General features: G+C 38.6%; 1 protein-coding gene and 1 pseudogene across 4 annotated transcripts in view; one reads left to right on the forward strand and one right to left on the reverse strand.

Annotated features, from left to right (window-relative positions):
• Positions 1 to 16,892, reverse strand: part of Cdk14 (cyclin dependent kinase 14) — a 549,244-nt gene that overhangs the window by 223,946 nt on the left and 308,406 nt on the right. The window lies entirely within an intron of this gene.
• Positions 15,791 to 16,677, forward strand: LOC124990456 (40S ribosomal protein SA-like; annotated as a pseudogene).

The following is a 16,892-nucleotide window of genomic DNA, read 5'->3' on the forward strand; positions in this document are numbered from 1 at the left end:
ACATGAACATTAGTGGATATACTAGTGTTTATAAAATAGGAGCAAACTGATAAGAATTTATTGAACAATTACCTGTTAAGTACTCTCAGGGTCTTAAATGTATTATATCATTCAATAGTTATAACAATCTAGAATGTAGTGTGATTATTAATCTCCCAATTTAACAGAAAGAAAACTAATACCCAGAGAAGTTAATTTACCTTGGGTCACAAAGTCATACGTGGCTGAGCCAGGACTTAAATACAGGCAAGTATAACCATTTCCCAAGGAAGACAGAGAACTTGAGAACCTGTGTCTGGGCTCTAGATGGGTGGTGGGCTAGACTCAGTAAGTCCAAAGTCCAGGAGTGGTGGACAGGTTAGTCTGGTGAGAGGGAAAGAGGAAAGGGGTTGGAGGAAGGAAGGCAGGGGAGATGAGAAGGAGGAATGAGGAGAAAACAGAAGGGTGTACTAGAAGGAGATTCCAAAAATACGAACCAGAGAAAATGACTGTGTTGTCTAGAGGGTCTCAAAGCAATCAGATAAAAGCCTCTCAAAAAAAAAAGAGAGAGAGACAGAAATTTGATAAGGAACTACTGTAAATGCTTGGAAACCTTCAGGATACAGTCTGGTTGCTGAAGTACAAACAGTTCTTATCTGCCTTGTTGGTTGGTTCATTTTAAAGTAAAAATGGCAGGAGGCAGGAGCTGAGACCTGGCGCTGTCAGCTAGGTGGCCGTGAAGACCTGAAGCCCAACAGCAGGAAATGGAGATTACTGGGGATCAGAGAAGGGTTGTTTATCTGACAAGATCCCAAGGGCCCATTTTTCCACAAATCTCAAACCAGGATATGGTCCAATGCTGAAATGAAAAAGATCTGTTTGAAATATTCTGACTAAAGTAAAATCTTTAAATGTTCCATGAGCTGAAAATAAACAATTACTTTCAAGCTTGAACTAAGAGGTTTTATGTTTTTATGATAGTAAATACCCATCTATCCCAGTAAAGTTAATGAAGCAAATAGTCAATTTAAGGTAAAAAGGTTTGGGTCATTTTGAATTATTAGAATACTTCTAAATTTTATGGCTGCTGTTGCTACCCAGGTTTTTGGAATTACTTTCAATTATGATTTCTTTTGTTTTCTTTTCTCTTTTCATACATTTTATGGAGAGGTTAAGTTCTATTTTGGGGTTTCAGCACTGTACTCAATACAGAATTTCAGGCATAGTAATTAGAAGAAATATCTATTAAGAAAAATGCATATTAGTTATTAGTTTATTTTGATGATTTTAAACAAGGTTTGTGACATACGATGACAACCTTAAGTTGTTGCCTTAAATTGGAGTTGGGCATTGCTAGTGCAGTAAATAAATGTTACAACTTCAAATCTCCAAAACTGAGCACTTGGGGGAATATTTTCAATAATACATAAATTCCATGAAATGAATAGATGTCATAATCACTGCAGAGATGAATCATGAGTTTTCATGTTGGAAAGAATCTCTGTCTGTGTCTTTGATGATATTAAACAGGAAGGTAATTGAGATCCACAGCTCTGTTCACTCTTCCTCCACTGTCTCTAATTCATTCCCTTATTTCTGTCTCCACTACCATTCCTAAGACTTACTTTCCAGGGTCTTCTTGAACCTTTAAAGGCTCACATACATTTTAAATAAAAATACAGATGTCACACCATAAAGCAATTAAAATACAAGTTACTCTTTCTTTAATATAAGTAATAGTCTAATTTCCTGACAGATTCCATAATCTCTTAAATTTTATCTAACATATTATTTAAAATTTAGATAAATAAAAGTGAAGAACTAATCAATCTTTCCTTTCAACTTTTATATTACCTCTCATTCTCTATTCAGCTTACCTGGCCCTCTGTATATAAAACTGCTTTAGTTCATTTATGTACCTCTATGTTTATCTCTCTAACTAGCTTCTCCGGTTCTGCATGACACCTTAGCTCCCTCTCAAAGAGTTAAGCATAGCAAGAGGTGTGCTTAGACATAGGGCTTTTTAAAACCTTGATGGGCAAAAGTACAAAAATACTCACTTCAAAGTTTCCAGCTGTTCAATTTAACAGGAGAAAGAGACCGAGTTTACCTTTGAGGCTCTTTCTTTGTTCTAGGAAAACCAACTTAATGGCAATTTCTGTTATATAAACGTAAAGCAAATCTCTCCCTACTGTTATGGGGCAAGCTGTGAAATTAACCTGCATCTTGATGTCTCAAAGAGGAAAGGGTTTAGTGTAAACTAGGTGCATGTTTTGGTGGAGCTGTTTCTGAGGCTCTGTGGCTTTTTTGAAGATGTTTGCTGCCACAGGGAACACAGACTACACAACCATGCTTCCCCCAGTTACTGATCAGAGGTTTTCGGAAGCCACAGAATGGAAGAAAGGGTATGTGATGAGAACTATTCTTTACTCTCCAAAGTGCAGGACCAATAAAGCTCAACTACAGTGACATTTAAGTCTAAATCTCAGCAGACGCACTGACAGTGTTTTGCTGGTTAGGTTCTGGTATAAGTATTAAGCGTTATGATTATTTATGGGGCTGGAGGGCGAGTCCTTGGCTGTGGCTGGGAGATGGGGAGTGGACCCAAGACCGGAAATTAGACCTCCCAGGGTCTTAGATTTTCATGAGGAGGGAACCTCCTGTCTCCCTACGCCTTAGGATTGAGGACTGTGAATTCTGGGTAGCATTATTGGGATACGATCACTTTAGGAAGAGAGAAGCCAGTCCTAGTCAGAGACAGATGAGCAGGAAATAAACAGAAAGGACCCTTCCCTTGACCCTTTCCCCTCAATACACACACACACACACACACACACACACACACACACACACACACACACACACACTGAATGTGGACCTCTAGGTTCTGACTGAAGCTCTTTGAAGAGCAGTACATGATATCCCTGACCCTTTCCTGCCCCAGCCAGCCTTTCCTCAAAACAATGTTCATTCTTCATTCAACCTTGTTGGAAATGAAAACCTGACATTAGATTCACCATAGTGGCCTGAGGGCAGGGCCTGCTCTGATGCTGGGCAAATGACAGAGGGAGCCAGGTGGCTGCGGCAGTGGAAGACACCAGGGACAGGTGTGCCATGAGGGTTATAATTAGAGGCACTTTCGTGGTGGCACCAAGAAGAACAATAGAGTAGAGGAAGATGAGGCCCCTGTGTCTGACAAAACAGGCCAACACCTGGAGCACTTGTGGAAATAACTAGGCCCATGCTGGGAAGCTCTGGTATCCTGTGGACATCTCTAAAAAGGGAACAAGCGGAGAGAAATCTGGTGGAAGAGACCCAGGTTGGGGCCCTTAGTTCCAGGTAGCATTGTGCATGCTCTGAGGCAGGAGGGGTCCTGGCATGTCTCAGGTGGTGAGGGTGCCCAGGCGTTAGACTGCCAGGTACCTTGCTTGCATTTTGGTGCACCCATGCTTCCAGGCACCCTCCCCGCGTGCCCCCTTTCATTCTAACTCCAACCCATCCTCACATTCTTCTCTGATCCCCAAGGTCACAAGTCATTTTTCTCTGTTGCAGATTTTGAGATTCAGCTGTGCCTCTGATTGGTCACTTCACACTATACCTTGAAGCACTGCAATCATGGGAGAAGAGCCCTAACCTATTTAAGGCAGAGGCTGCGTCTGATTCTTGAAAGCACCCAGGAGCAACACATGGGTCCACTGGTTGAACTGAGCTTAAAAAAAAAATCACTAGTTATGTTCCAGCAGTTTCAGAAAGTAAACAATGGCAAATTTATTTCAGTGTTTATCCTCCTATTTATATATACAAAGACTTGGGTGCACAGAAATTCATTGTGACGTTGTCTGTAGCAAAATACTAAAATAACCTTAACCTCCAGGAGAGAACCAGCTACATAACTTATGGTACAGATTCAAAATTCAGACAATGAGGGCAATAAGTTTATACATACTAATATGGAAGGAACTGTACATTGGTAAGAGAAAAGACAAAATAACTAAGAGGGAGCACTTAGGGATTATTTATGTAAATTATTTTTAAATGCACATTATATCTCTAGAGAGATACAGAAGAAACTGTTAAAGGCAATGGCCTATGGGAAAAGGAACAAGGAAAAAGGAAGAAGAAGGAATTTAATTTTCACTATACACTATTTTAAACTTTTTGAAATGTCTGCTACTATGTGAGCATATTACCTACTGGAGAAATGATTGTTTTTGAAAGAGAAAGAAAGAACATCAAATGAGTCCTCACCCAGCTCTGGGCAGTACCAGAAATCCGTCATTGAAAACTCTGGCCCCATTTCTTTATAGTATAGTCTTAAAATAGTTCTTGGTTTAAATGACAGGTTTTCCTAGTGTGTCAGGGAAACTGGTAGCTGGAAGCAGTGAGTTAATGACTAGGTGTAACAAGATGAAATAAACTATTATTTAGATATTCTCACCAGTACAACCAAGTTGCCTTCTAAAGCTCAGGCTTGTCTGCATAATAGCTAGTTTAGCTGCTAAAACCTGGAATAAGCTTCCATGAACAATCTGAATCAGCAAGAAATTTTGAAGTTAAAAGGAAACCTTCCTTGAAGGGAAACTTACTTGCAGCATAAAACTTATAATAGATTTCTCTAAGATGATGAAAGTGTCAACCTGGCCAAGCAGCTAGGAATTTTTAAAACAATTTTTAAAACTCATTCAACGAATGTCATGAATGTTACATTTCTACACCTAGGCATACTGTTTTAAATAACCAAGGACTAATGGATGCAAGGATATAGCTGGATAGACTTTGAGAAGTTCAAACTCAGCCTCAGCAACTTGACAATCCAAGTATCCTCCACTTGTCAATTAACATCACACAAACTAAGTTTAGAGGACCAGGAATATTCCTAGGAGACTGCCTGGTTTTTAAAAGAGCTATCAGCAATAAAATGTAAACTCATTTTGTGCTATATTAGACAACTGTCTTATCTTTTAAGAATTACAGACAGAAATCTAACATTTGAAACACATGTCCTACTTCTTCAGAATCTGTTAAGTATACTTTAAATATTCCCATCTTGTCAGTCCAAATAATCTGTCCTTCAAAGCATTCTTTTCAAATAAAGCTTTATTTGAAATTTTATAATATAGTTGAAGATATTTTAAATTTAGAAACTTTCTTCAAACCAAATTTGAGTCCCAAAACCACATAAAATGCTCTTTATTTTGCTATACATTCTTTTATTGACTGTTGCCTTTATTAAATATTTCATTAAAGTAACAAAAGTAAAAAACTATACTTGAAATATATGTCTAGAAGTTAAGTAAATTTAGTGCATGTGAATTTATTAATCTTTAAATTCACAATTATATATTAAAAAATCTCTAAGTACAAAATAATAACTCACGGGTATAAATCACTCAATCTGTTACATGACTTTAAAGATGACAGCATATCCAATGTCATGAACAAATGCAGTATACATTTCCAAAAATAAATTTCAAGGGAATTAATGTTGAAAAAAAACCTCAAGATATCCATAGATGTTTAAATAGGCATATTTTATATTATCAATTATTTTCTCTAAATCTTTTTTGTTTCAATTATTAGAAACTTTACACATCACTCACTTTTAAGTCAAAGGGAGAAGCATACAATATATTTTTCTAAAAATCCTTTTTTACACTAACATCCATCATTCATAAAATTGTTATCATAAAGTCACAAATCATTAGTTTTTCTTAAAAATTATTGACTTTGGCTAGCTCTTACGATGAACCGATTCATCAGCAATGTACAAAGTGGTGAGTCTGGGCTGAGTTGTCTATATCTTGATCCAAAAATTGGTGGAAAACAACACGATATTAGCAGGTTGGACTGAAGGGAAGCGAAGAGATGCGGTGGCAAGCGCCACAGTCAGAAGGTTGAACTCCCCAGCCTGTGTGAAAGCGCTAGCCACGCCTCATCCGCAGGTGCTCACAAGCCCGGAGGCTGATGCTCTTCTACTACAAACTCCCCAGCCTTCAGGGTTTTCCAACTGATTACAAAATACTCACAAAATGCAAATAGATTATTCTTTTAAAAAAAAAAAAAAAGGTATGACATATATTGCAGGAAAATAACTGCTTAGCAACACCACATGAAAAGAAAATCAGTGTGTCAGAGCCAATAATTTATACAAATTTCAAAGGTTAGCAGAATGATTTAGAATGGACAGTTTATATTTTAGTTTTCAATGCCAGTATAAATCGAATGATGTAATTTTTTTCAATATCTTTGCTGCTACAATAAAAATTGGGCAACGTTAACTTATTCTAATTATAGTTTGAAGCTATATAATATATTCCACATATAACTGTATGCTTTCAGAAATCACAAATTTCAAAAATATACTAAATAAATATAAATTACTTTATTATTTTTGTATTCTTTTGAAAAGCCTACTGAACCAAATGTTTGTTATCAGTCCATTGGCTATCAGTAAGAACATGGATCAAATATGGCCATATCTGTTTGTTGATATATTGTCTGTAGCTATTTTTTCATTAAAATAGCAGTTTTGTGTAGTTGCAAGAAAGTTCATCATTATCTGACCCTTTATAGAAAAAGTTAGCCTAATGCTGGTCCAGATATCTCATACGACAGATATTTTGTTTTCCAAGCAACATTTTATTATTTGGGTTCCTACTCTTTTAGACAGACTAAATCTATAAAAATTAAAAACAGTAGTAAGAAAAATAATATTTACAACTGCTTTAGAGAATGGGGGTACTTTGTGAAGTGCTGAAAATGCTCTAAAACTTAATTGTGGAGGTAGTTTTAAAAACTACATACACTTACAAAGCTCATCAAATTTAAACTGGTAAATTTTGTGTTTAGTAAAATACCAGACAATAAAAACACTAAAACGTAACATTTGAAGATAAGTTCCCCACGTTGTCAAAACTGGTTAATAAAAGTATCAAAACTGAAAAGTACTAAAAGGATATAATAAAGTCAGTGAATGATCTGATCTATGTGACTTTTGATAGGAATGCTTCTCCAGTTTATAATATGAATTATAAAACACACAACAATGTAGAACTCCAGAAACTTGTTCTTAACTACTAATCCTATACTGTGGGTTGTTAAATTTAGATGCCACACTTGATATGAGCCTTCATCCACGTACCAGGAGATTGAAGACAAGGGAGCAGTTAATTATTTGGGGATGCTCTTTCTGAGGACACCCAAGTCGAAGTTCTAGAAGAGCTTAAAGAATTATTTAGATACATATTAAATATTAAAACAATGATCACTGAACAAATCTATTATGTTCTAAGAGTACTTAATAACTACAGCGAGGGCTGTGGCTCAGTGGTAGAGTGCTTGCCTAGCATGTGTGAGGCACTGGGTTCGATCCTCAGCACCACATAAAAATAAATAAATAAAATAAAGGCATTCTGTCCATCTACAACTACAAAGAAGTATTTAAAAAAAATAACTACAGTGAGTTCAAAGGAAAAAAGAAACAGCATTAATCTAAACCATCCATATTTCCTACACAAGAGTTATCTCTTATTTGACTAGTATATTGTTTTTTAATATTGAAAAATAAAGCGAAAGCATTCTTCATGTTGGAATACGATGTTACTGGACTTCAACATCAAGGTTTTGACCATTTTATGGAATAATACTTGTCCATTTTCTACTGCATTTCTGATATCCCACATGAATCTCCACTTTTATTATCAACTCTATTTGGGACAACTAATAAACTAGTGATGGTCTGATGAGAAAAATCACCAAATTAATAAGAGCATATAGCCTTTAAAGGAACGTATATGCTAATATCATACATAATTGTCCCCATAGGCTCATTCATGTGTTAAAGCTTGGTGACCATCCAGTGGTGCTTCTAGGAATTGGAGGTGGAGCCCCTAGAAGGACGGTAGGTCATTGGGAGCATGTCCTTTGCAGGGACCCTGGGACCTTGACCCCTTCCATTTCATCCCTTACTTCCAGGACACCATGAGGTAAACAGCTTTGCTCCCCCACAGACGCATCCTGCCCTAACTAACATTCTGCCTCACCATGTGACCCCAAATAACACAGTCATAAACCATGGGCTGAAACTTCTGAAACCACGAGTCAAAATAAACCTTTCCTCTTCTGAAGTTGATTTTCCCAGGTATTTTGTCACACTAATATAAATCTAACACAATTGGTTTAAAAAATTAAAAGGCAATTTTTTTTCTTCTTTTGACATTCTTGGGAACTGAACCCAGGACCTGGCATCATAGGCAAGCACTCTACCACTAAGATACACCCCAGCTATTTATATTCTATTTCGAGACAGGGTATTGTTAAGTTGCCCAGGGTAGCCTCTAGCTTATGATCCTCCTGCCTCAGCCTCCGAGTATCTGGGATTACAGGTGTGTATCATGGTGCTTGGCTAGAGCAACATTTTAGAAGAAAAGTATGCCTTTGTAAGTATACAGAAAGCTGTAAGATGTTAAAGGGGCTGTATTAGGAAAGAAGAATAACAGATAATGTTTATTTTCTTCTTGATAACCACAATTTATACTTTTTAAAAATTACATATTAGTTTTAATTGTAAAAGTTAATATATGAAAAATCTTGCTGGTGTATTAGTGAAAAAAAATAGAATCCATATTGTCAATGATACAGTTGTCATTATGTGAAGATGTATATTCAAATAATCAAGGAACTGAAGGTATTTAGAAACCAATAAAATAGTTACTCTGATTAGATTCACAAGATAATGAGCAAGTTTTTTTATTATTATCATTTTTGGTATTGTTACCTTATACTCAATGCCTAGAAAAATGAATATGCACAGGGTGAAAGAGGAAGGATCATGCATCTTCTTTTAATGTACTGAAAAGATAATTTCCACAATTTTCTCTGAATTTACTTTCAAAAATAACATTTTCTGGAAGCATTACAATTTTGATGTTCTTTTTCTTATTGCCTAATTGCATGATTGAAAAAAAATGACTGCTGTGGTTTGAAGGTTTGTCTCCCCAAAATCATGTTGAAATTTAATTGCCATTGTAACAGTATTAAGAGGTGGGAACTTTTCCAGGTGAATAGTTCAGAATGGTCCTGTCCTCTCTGTCCTCATGAATGGAGTAATCCATTATTGCAGGAGTGGGTTTGCTAAAAAAGAACAAATTCAAGTCCCCCTGACCCATTTCTCTCTCTCTCTCTCTCTCTCTCTCTCTCTCTCTCTCTCTCTCTCTCACTCACACACACACACACACACACACACACCACACACACACACACACACTCACATTAACTCATCTTGCCCTTCTACCTTCTGCCATGGGATGATGCAGCAAGAAGGCTTTCCCAGATGCTGACTCTGTGGTCTTGGAATTCCCTATCTCCAGAATTATGAAAAAATGTCTGTTCTGCATCAATTATCCCATCTGTGATATTCTTAAATACTAAGAAAGGACTCAGAAAATGACACTAAAAAATTATTAAAAATTCTCATTCCAGATACGGCAGTCAGTCACAATAAATCTGCACTTAAGTTTCTTTCACTTTTCATGGACCAAGCAGAAATTTACTTTTCAGTTAGCATATACATTTATTTTAATGGAAATGACCAGAATTTGTAGATAAAAACTGGTAGGGGATGGGGGGAAAAGTTTACTTAAGGGAATAGCTTTTAAGGAATGTTTTAAAATATTAAAACCTGAAATTTAATGTTTAAGATCATTGAACTCTAGTCTTTATGTTTTAAACTTACAGAAAATAAAACTATCCATTTCTCAAGTGGCTTGTCCCAAGATCAGACAGCTAATCATTGACAAAGTTAGAAAAAAAAAAAAAAACATTAGGACCTTCATATACCTTGATGCCATGTGTGACTGTAACCAAATTTCACTGCTAAATGAGTCTGCCTTTGGATACCATCTCTGCCTGAGATACATTCTCCCAGAGAAGATGCAGGGTTTGTGTTAGTCAGCTTTTTGTTGCTGTGACCAAAATACCTGACCAGAACAATTTTGAGGAGAAAGAGTTTGCAGATCATGATTCAGAAGTCTCAGTATATAGACAGGTGACTCCCTTGCTCTAGGTCCAAGATGAGACAGAACATCGTGGTTGAAGGGCAAGTTGGAGGAAGTTGCTCAGTTCATGGTGTCCAGGAAGCAAAGAGAGGAAAGTGGGGAAGGGAGACAGGGAAGATGAACCTTTCCATGTATGTCCTCAATGATCCACCTCCTCCAGTCACACTCCACCCTATCCATTCAAATTAGAATGGACTGTTTAGGTCACAACTCTCACAATCCAAACATTACATGTCTGAACTTTCCTGCTTGACACAGTGACTTTGGGGGGACACCCATAACATTCCACCACTATCCACAAAAGCTCATTATCATCTCAATGCAAAAGGTATTTAGTTCATCATGAAGAGTTCCATTGTCACAACAGTTCAAATATTGCCAGAACCTAAGTCCAAACTCACCTGAGACTCACAGCAAATTCATGGCTGTGAGTCCCTATAAAGATCACATATAAATACTATCTCTCCAATATACAATGGCACAGAGTAAACATTCCCATTCTGAAAGGGAACAACAGCAGTGTAAAAAGAAGGGATAGGACCAAAAAAAGACCAAAACCAGTGGAACAAACGGGTTCCATAACTCCACCTACAGCATCTAGAACACGTGGTGGCAAGATGTTCTCTCCAAAGGGCTTGGCAGCCTCACCTCTTTGGCCTTTCCAGTTGCAGTGCGCATGGGTTCTCTTTTAGCCTGGATCTCTCCTCAGCCAGCAGCTTTTGTCAGCACAGAATTCACATTCCTGGCATTTCTTAATTTCTGGGGTCTCCACTTCAGCTTTGGTTTTACTTTCACAGTTTCATGCATCACCCTATTGGGAGTGGCCTGCAGGGATTCCAAAACTGCTATATTTTGCCTAGCTCCTTTGAAAGGTTCTCCTTTGAAATCTTGGTGGAAGTTTCCATGATTCCCTGACCCCAGCATCCTGCAGATCCATTACCACAAAAATGACACCAAAGTCTACCACCACCTTGTGCAATAGCTGAGCCTGGAATCAGTTGCAGCAGTCTCTGAATGCCTGGGATGTTAAGCAGAGTGAAACAACTTCTGAGGCCCCTCTGTGCAAGCAGGGTGCCCACAGGCACCTCAAAGGAATTCTTCTCAAAGGAATTTTCCCTTCAAGACTCTTGAGCCTGAAATGGGTATGGTCTTACAAATTCCTGAGATGCTCTCAACCTTCTTTCCTATTATCACTGTACAAGGTATTTAGCATCTCTTTAGAGACTGTTATCTCTTTAACAATTATACCTTCCTTGACCCCAGTTTTACATGTACTTTTTCAAATTCTACAGTTCCACTTTCTATTTCTGATTCTTACAGTCCACCTGGCTAAAAGTTGATAACAATATCCATGTCACCTCCTGAATGCTGTGCTGCCTTGAAATTTCCTCTGCCAGATTAATTAGTCTACCATATTTCAATTCAATCTCACTGGAAGTTTCAGGTGTAGGTAAGATGTAGACATCTTCTTTGCCAGAATGTAATACAAATGGCCTCTAGTACAATTTCCAACTGAATCTTCATTTCCTTCTGCAACCTCATGAGCACAATTTTTATTCTCTGCATTCCTAACAGTATTTTGGTCTTCTAAGCTCCCACCAGAATCACTCATTAAGCTCTGCTTACAACATTTTGAGGCTTCTCCATTCAGTATCACCTAACATGTGCAAACTGCTCCCACAAACCAGTTCCAAAGGCTTCTGAACCACATGGCCAGCTTAGCCATATCAGTGATCCCACTTCTCGAACCAAATTCTGTGAACATCAGCTTTTTGTCACTGTAACCAAAAACACCTGACAAGACTAACTTAGAGGAGGAAAAGTTTACTTGGGCTCATAGTTCCAGAGGGTTAGTCCATGATCAGCCAAATCCATGGTCAGTCAAATCCTTGCTCTGGGCCCAAGGTAAGGCAGACCATCATGGTTGTAAGATGTGGTAGAGGAACAGTGCTCCATTCATGCAACCAGGAAAGTTGAGCAAGAAAGCAGGAAAAAGCCACAGGAAAGATGAACCCTTTCAGGGTAGCCCCCAGTGACCCTCCTCCCTCCACGCACAGTCTACCTGCCTCCATTCAAACTAGGATGAACTGATTAGGTTACAGCTCTCACAATGCAATCATGTCACCTCTGAACATTTCTGAATTAACACAGAAGCTTTTGGGAAATAGCTCCTATCCAACTCATAACAGGGTTCTTAATCTTTCAGCCTCAATCTTTGATGTTAGCTCCACCTTGATCAATCTCCTTTTTCCCAGCAGATTTGCAAACTGGACCAGCACTTATTCTCTCAGCCTTGACCTCCCTCAATCTTTCACTCACTCCATGTGCACGGAGCATCTGGCTCAGGGCTCTGCCACAGTTCCAGGGGCCTATCTGGACAGGAATTGGTTCTGGCCCAAATCCTAACTGGCAGCAGGTTTTCACTGACAGGAGGCCAGAGAAACATGTGCTGAAACCCTCTTGTGCTGCAGCACTCTAAGTCTCAGACCCACAGCTCTGCCTGTCTTTCAGATGCATGCAAACCAAGGCAGAACGTTGATACCACCCTGGAGGAGGGGCAGATGGTAGATGGAAACATGTCTGCCTAGCATGGCCTACAAGCTAAGTAAGAATAAATCGTGTGAAGTGTCAGATCAGCAGCTGCTTCAAAGTCACTTTGGAAAGAGGCTGGGACAAAATAAATAATAAAAAATATAAGCAACATAACCACTCTGTTGCTGTTGCCATCACTAAGTGACTTTTAATCTACTCTCTGACTTTGCTGTACACATGTCCACCAACATCTGTGTTCATGGCTAAACAGTAAAAGCTCTGTCCTTTGGCATATTATTCATAGAGGTTTATAAAATATAAGTGTTGTGTAATCCTTGGCTACATTTATTTATACTACACCCTGCCCTCTCCTTGTCTCTGTTCTACTCATTCTTTGCAAAGACTTCTTTAGATCCCCTGTAAATTGCCCAAGCAGAAAGTATGGTGTTTTTTTATGGTCTTTATTCTGTTTAGGAAACTTATTTGTCATCACGTATCATAAATAGGAGGCAGAATTATCAACTTTTTCAGTGAGCTGCTTGAGAACAACCTACAGTCTTCTGCTTATGTAACTTCTCAATATTCTGTTTTGCTATCTGAAAAAGGAGGTTTTACGTGAGATTTTTTTTAACATTTTTACTAGAGAATTATAATTCTACATAGTAGTTGGATTCATTTTGATAAAATCACACACACAAGGAATTTGATTTATGTGAATATTCAATAGGCAAAGTGCTTACTCCTGTGTCTGACATGCACACCAACCAATCAGACTTGCTTATCATCATTATCACCACCACCACAATATTCCTTGTAAATATTTACACTGTGGTGTAAGTTTTGACATACAGCACATGCTCGGTTAGCTGTTCTTCTTTACTAAGATATTTCATCACAGTTTAATAACAATGATGAGATAACTGGATAATTGTGTGTGTGTGTGAGTGTGTGTGTGTGTGTGTGTGTGTGTGTGTGTGTGTGTGTCTTCCTGGGTATTAAACCAAGGCCATGCATATGCTAAGAAAGCACTATACCACTGAGCTGCATTCCTTGGCCCCAGACAGTACTTTTTATGTCTACAGTGTTTGGCAGACTCTAAGGTGGTACCCAGGACCACCCCACTGCCTTATACTCATGCTGCTGTAGAATCCCCCACCCTTGAGTGTGGGTGGGACCTTGTATTACAAGTCAATTTTGCATTACTATAATAAAATACCTGCAGCAGCTAATTTGTAAAGAGAAAAAGTTTACTTGCTTCACAGTTTTGGAGGTTCAAATTCTAAAATCAGACAGACCCCACTGGTTTGGCCTAAGGTGAGGGTAGTGAATTGTGGCACATCATGGCAGAAGCATACATAGGAGTAAAACGATCACAATTCCTGCCAGAGCAGAGTGAGCAAGGTCTTACAATTCCCTTTGAGAAAACATCCCCAGTGACCTAAGGACCTCTCAGAAGGTACAACCACGGGGACCAAGCCTTTAACACACGGGGCTTCGGAAAGTGCTCAATATCCAAACTAAAGCAGACCTGTTACTTCCTTAAAAAAAGAAAGTTAGATAGGGGTTTAATTTCATTTTGCTGCCTATAGATTTCCAGTTTTCCCAGCACCATTTGTTGAAGAGGTTACCTTTTCTCCATTGTATGTTTTTGGTGCCTTTGTCTAGTATGAGATAACTGTATTTATGTGGGTTTGTCTATGTGTCCTCTATTCTGCACCATTGGTCTACCTGCCTATATTGATGCCACTACCATGCCATTTTTGTTACTATTGCTCTGCAGTATAGTTGAAGGTCTGGAATTGTGGTACCTCCTGCTTCACTCTTCCTGCTAAGGATTGCTTTGGCTACTCTGGGTCTCTTATTCTTCCAGATGAAGTTCATGATTGCTTTCTCTTATTTCTATGAGGAATGTCATTGGGATTTTAATTAGAATTGCATTGAATCTGTACAACACTTTTGGTAGTATGCTATTTTGACAATTTTAATTCTGCCTATCCTAGAACATGGGAGTATCTTTCCATCTTCTAAGGTTTTCTTTAATTTCTTTCTTTAGTGTTCTGTAGTTCTCATTGTAGAGGTCTTTCACCTCTTTTGTTAGATTGATTCCCAAGCATTTTATTTTTTTCGAAGCTATTGTGAGTGGGGTAGTTTTCCTAATTTTTCTTTCAGAGGATTCATTGCTTATAAATAGAAATGCATTTGATTTATGCACATTGATTTTATATCCTGGACTTTGCTTAATTCATTTATTAGTTCTAGAAGGTTTTTGGTGAAATTTTTTTGATCCTCTAAATATAGAATCATGTCATTGGCAAATAGTGATATTTTGGTTCTTCTTTTCCCATTCATATCCCTTTAATTTCTTTCATCTGTCTAATTGCTCTGGTTAGAGTTTCAAGGACTATGTTCAATAGAAGTGGTGAAAGAGGGCATGACTGTCTTGATCCAGTTTTTAGAGGGAATGCTTTCAATTTTTCTCCCTTTAGAATGATGTTGAACTCAGGATTAGCATAGCTAGCCTTTACAATGTTCAGGTATGCTCCTACTATCCCTGTTTTTCTAGTGTTTTGAACATGAAGGGGTGCTGTATATTATTGAATGCTTTTTTCTGCATCTATTGAAATGATCACATGATTCTTGTCTTTAAGTCTACTTATGTGATGAATTACATTGACTGATTTCCGGATGTTGAACCAACCTTGCACCCCTGGAATCACTTGATCATGGTGCACTATTTTTTTAATATGTTTTTATATGTGATTTTCCAGAATTTTGTTAAAAATTTTTACATCTATGTTCATCAGAGCTATTAATCTGAAGTTTTCTTTCCATGATGTGTCTTTATCTGGTTTTGGTATCAAGCTGGTATTAGCTTCATAAAATGATTTTGAGGATTCCCTTCTTTTCTATTCCATGGAATACTTTGAGAAGTATCGGTATTAGTTCTTTTTTGAAGGGCTTGTATAACTCAGCTAAGAATCTGTCTGGTTCATGGCTTTTCTTGGTTAGTAGGCTTTTGATGGCATCTTCTATTTCATTGCTTGAAATTAAAAACCTATCTCTTACCCTGCACAAAAATCAACTGAAAATGGATCAGGAACCTAGGAATTAGACCAGAGGCCCTGTGCCAAATAGAAAAAAAAGCAGCTTTTCGTGCTACCCAGGGAGGGGTCCATGCAGCATTGTTCTTGATTCCTGTCGTAACTTAAAGGGAAATTGTTGTAATGTCCAGAGACCTTGAAGTCCTGCAAATGCAGGAAGAGGATGTCCTCAAATACCTTGCAGCAGGAACCCACTTAGGTGGCACCAACCAGATGAAACAAGATATCTACAAAAGGAAAGTGATGGCATATACATCATAAATCTGAAGAGGACCTGGGAGAAGCTTCTGCTGGCAGCTCGTGCCATTGTTGCCATCAAAAACCCTGCTGATGCCAGTGTCATATCCTCTAGGAATACTGGTCAGTGGGTTGTGCTGAAGTTTGCTGCTGCCACCGGAGCCACTCCCATTGCTGGCTGTGTAACTCCTGGAACCTTCACTAACCAGATCCAGGCAGCCTTCCGGGAGCCACGTCTTCTGGTGGTTACTGGTCCCAGGGCTGACCACCAGCCTCTTACAGAAGCATCTTATGTCAATCTGCCCACCATTGCTCTGTGTAACACACTCTCCTCTGCACTATGGGGACATTGCCATTCCATGCAACAATAAGGGAGTTCGTTCTGTGGGTCCGATGTGTGAATGCTGGCCCAAGAAGTTCTGCACATGCGTGGCACCATTTCCCGTGAACACCCGTGGGAGGTCATGCCTGAGCTCTACTTCTACAGAGATCCTGAAGAGATTGAAAAGGAAGAGCAGGCTGCTGCTGAAAAAGCTGTGACCAAGGAGGAATTTCAGGGTGAATGGACTGCTCCAGCTCTGGAGCTCACTGCTACTCAACCTGAGGTTGCAGACTGGTCTGAAGGTGTGCAGGTGCCCTCTGTGCCCATCCAGCAGTTCCCTACTGAAGACTGGAGTGCCCAGCCAGCCACTGAAGACTGGTCTGCAGCTCCCACTGCTCAGGCAACTGAGAGGGTAGGAACAACCACAGAGTGGTCTCGAGCTGTTCTGTAGACACTTATTAAGCAAAATGGAAATAAGGTTATGGAAAATAAACACCAGTTTCTTAAAACAAAAAAAAAAAAAGTAGGCTCAAATCTTCATGTGGACTTAGGACCAGACTTCCTTAACAAGACTCCCAAAGCACAAGAAATAAATTCAAGAATCAATAAAAAGAATGGATTCGAACTAAAAAGCTTTTTCTCAGCAAAGGAAACAATCAATAATAT

Source organism: Sciurus carolinensis, chromosome 8, assembly GCF_902686445.1.
Source record: "Sciurus carolinensis chromosome 8, mSciCar1.2, whole genome shotgun sequence".
Taxonomy (NCBI): Eukaryota; Metazoa; Chordata; class Mammalia; order Rodentia; family Sciuridae; genus Sciurus; species Sciurus carolinensis.